Here is a 3,869-nt window from a genome sequence, read left to right as displayed (position 1 = left end):
ACAAACACCAGCACCACCCCAGCCTCTGACCTAGGAGCACTTTTGTGCACTTATTCCCAGAAATTAGGGGTTTTTTAAGAGAACAAAACCCCCAAGGCTAAACAAGACACTGCTCTCAGAAGTACCTTGCTGAGGAGCCAGCACAGGCACTGTGAAGCTGCAATAGCTCACATCAACTGGCAGATTTTTCACTTCTGATAGCTTCACCAGACCCTAGGAGACAGGATGGGAAGGCAACTCAGGAACAGCTGACCCATCTTCTCCTCCAAAGCAGCTCTAACTGACCTTTATCACCTTGTTTCCTTCACCTGTTTTTAAAACCCCTGGTGATGGAGACTCCAGCACCTCCCACACAACCTGGTACTTGCCTTTAGAGTGGCCGTCAAGCTTTCTTTTATCTCCACAGCAGAGACAAGCTGATGACCGTTTGGAGATAATTGAGGAGCATTTGCAGCATTGCCTCTCCATCAGTTTAAATGGGAACTTTCCAGATTAAATCGATAGAGGAGCTCTGACTGGCTCATGCCTTGGTTTGCTATTTGGTCTGAGAAGCTGCTGAGCATTCACGGGTGGTCTTGGGGCTGCTCAGCACCACTGAAGATTAGCCCTGCTGGCTGGTTTTTCCTATTTATGTTTTGGAAATTATTTTTTTAAGAGGAAATTGTTCTGCAGGGGACAGAGTATCAGATTCTTTCTCTGAGAGCTTCACCAAGCTGATGAGATCAGGTTTGAGGGAGGTTGGACCATGTGGCCAAGGCAGCCAGACTGCAAATAATTAAATGGTCTGATGACATGAAAGGGTGGGCGGCAGGAGGAGAGATGATGGCCCAGTGTGCACGGAGAGGTACAGGAAGGAGATGCAATGCTGCTGGGTGAGCTTGTGAGCCAAGCTCTGCCCCTCCTGTCCCCTCTGGAAGGAATCATAGAATTGTTTAGGTTGGAAAAGACCTTTAAGATCATCAAGTCCAACTGTTAACCTAACACTGCCATCCCACCACTAAACCATGTCCCTAAGCACCTTGTCTACCCAGCTTTTAAATACCTCCAGGGATGGGGACTCAGCCACTTCCCTGGGCAGCTCATTCCAATGCTTGACAACTCTTTCGGTGAAAAAAAGGTTTCCTAATGTCCAACCTAAACCTCCCCTGGCACAACTTGAGACCACTTCCCCTCATCATATTGCCCATTACCTGGGAGAAGAGACCAACCTCCACCTCACTACCCCCTCCTGTCAGGCAGTTGTAGAGGACGATAAGGTCTCCCCTCAGCCTCCTCTTCTCCAGGCTGAACAACCCCAGTTCCCTCAGCTGCTCCTCATCAGTCTTGTGCTCCAGACCCCTCACCAGCTTTGTTGCCCTTCCCTGAACATGTTCCAGCAATGCAACATCTCTCTTGTAGTGAGGGGCTGAAAACTGAACACAGTATTTGAGGTGCGGCCTCACCAGTACTGAGTACAAGGGGATGATCACTTCCCTACTCCTGCTAACCACACTATAAACAAAGGAGAAGGGACACTGACTTTGGGGAGTGGAAAGAAAAAAAGCCTAGGACCTCCAGCTTAATCCATACAACGCGAGTCTGGGAACGGGAGTGGTGACAAGTGGAATAACCTGGCAATAGCTGCTCCTAATGAATATCTTTATCTGAATCAGACTTGGTACAGGCAAATTGTGTAAGACCAGCCTCCCCATGTCTGCCTTCCCTAAAGCAACACCGGCTCTCCAGTGCTTCTTCCTGATAGCCCAGTCCTCACCTTTGCTGAAGGACTCCCATGATTTTGTTCAGGTTGCAAAATATGTAATCTATTCCACAGTACAACAACAACAACAAAACCTTTTTTGTCTGGAAGAATTAGTGTCCAGAGAGTAAATGAAGGATTCTGTCAGGACTGGGGACAAGATCTCTTCTGTCCTGTCTTCCCAGGGATCAACCCCCTATGCTCAGAAATGCCTGTAGTGTGGGACCAAGCCATCATCCTCGTGGTGAAACTACCTGTTTGTAACACGTCAATCACAAAACACAACAAAATTCCTGACAGCAAATGCATAATAAAAATATTTTTCCTTTCATCTAAAGAGAAAGTGTGGCCTGATATGGTGTTGGTCTGCAGGACACATAAACCAGCATTTTCATGCTCTGTGTTTCACAATAATTCTGATAATCACTGCTGTACCTGTTTCCCCTGAAGACATTTTGAAAGATTGCAGCGTTGCAAAACAGAACGTGACCTTAGGGTGTATGGAAAGGCACCAGTAGGACTGACCACCCAGCAGGGATGGTTCCCTCTGCTCTGGAGGGGTCCACCTTCTCCTTGGCCTCGGGGAGAGCACCGCCGCCATGTCCAACACCAAATTCCCCAGATTGAATGCCAAAAAGGTCTTCCCTTCTCATCCCTCAGGGGTCTTGTGGAAATATTGGCCCTTGAACTTCTCAATATCTGCAAGAAGAAGAGATAAAAGGAGTGTCCAGGGCTCCATAAGCCATGAACTGCAATATTCAGCACAACTTTGGGTACAACCTAAAATCACAGAGTGCTGGGACCCAGACTTCGGTAGTGATGGTATGACAAATGGTATATATTGGGTCAGGAGGCAGAGGAAAGGTGGGTGAAGCCAGGGCTGAGCTCAGGGGTCTGTTTCATTGCTTGCTTCAGGACCACTGTGTTACAGAGCTGCCTTTACTTTACCCAAGCGTAGCCAGTTCACGAGAAACACATCCATCCTTGAAAAAAAATGAGCTATGAGAAGTGAATGAATGCAGTAAATGTAATTTTTCAGGAAAGCATGTAAATGGCCTGTAAGAACTATTGAAACATTGTCTTGCTGCTGAGACAGCAGAAATGCGAGCTGCTGTTTGCTGAATATTGCAAAAGAGCCACGTTATTTTTTGGCAGGCATTTAAAAACTGACTAGAGGAGGGGAGCTGGGAATGCGTGCTCCTCCCCGACAGCTCTCCTGTAAAATGCAGCGTCACATGGTGATGGGACCAGCTCAGAAACACATTGCTGAGCTCCTCCTCTCCCCCAGAGAAAGACCCCACGGTCAGAAACCGTCTTCCAGTGGCCCGTTTCCTAGCGCCACGCACAGGACTCGCACAACACTGCTGCTGCAAAATGGCAGGGATGCACACGGAAATAAAGCTGGGATTACAAACAGCCTTTTTGCAGTAAACCCAGATGTTAACCCCTGCCCTGCCGTGCCCAGGTGAGATTTTGCCGACATCTCCGACAATGGGCTCTATCAGGGATTGAGCTGGTGAGAAAGCGGGGAAGCAGCTACAGCGGTCTCTTTTTGCAGCCACCCCTTTGAGAGTTAGGTGGGCTTTTCTGGAGAAGCACGTGAGCAGCGTGGTAACCCATCCGGGGACTATGGGTCTGCATTGCCCGCCTCCTGCGCTGGCTCCCAGTAACAGCCACATGGATATCGTCAGTTCTGAGCCTCACCGATGAAACCAGAAACACAAGCACAAACAGCTGTGATACATTTTCAAAGGTCTAAGCCTCATTTTGTGAGGCATAAGGGAGGAATAATCCAATAGCGATGAATCATCCATCTTGTGCCACATGGTGTTTGTGTCAACAGCCAAGGATGGCCGCCATAGCCTGGCTGTAGCCCTACGGCGCCGGACGCAGCACCAAGGTGTTGGAAGGGGATGGTGCTGGCTGAGCATTTGGGCTGTTCCTCTGCTTTTCCCCATGCAGGATGGTGCCTTTCCAACCCTCACAGCAAACCTTCGTTTGCTTCCAGCCAAAGATAGGCTGAAGACTTTGGTTTCAGCCCCTCCAGTGGGGCATAGGCTGGGTCCCAGGCACCAGCAGCCCTGGCTGGCTGTGGACAAGGCCGGCACCACCCCACACTCCCACCCTTACA

The sequence above is a fragment of the Egretta garzetta genome, unplaced genomic scaffold (genome assembly GCF_000687185.1).
Source record: "Egretta garzetta isolate BGI_Z169 unplaced genomic scaffold, ASM68718v1 scaffold598, whole genome shotgun sequence".
Taxonomy (NCBI): domain Eukaryota; kingdom Metazoa; phylum Chordata; class Aves; order Pelecaniformes; family Ardeidae; genus Egretta; species Egretta garzetta.
The sequence above is the reverse complement of the archived record's forward strand: the minus strand, read 5'-3'. Positions refer to the sequence as shown.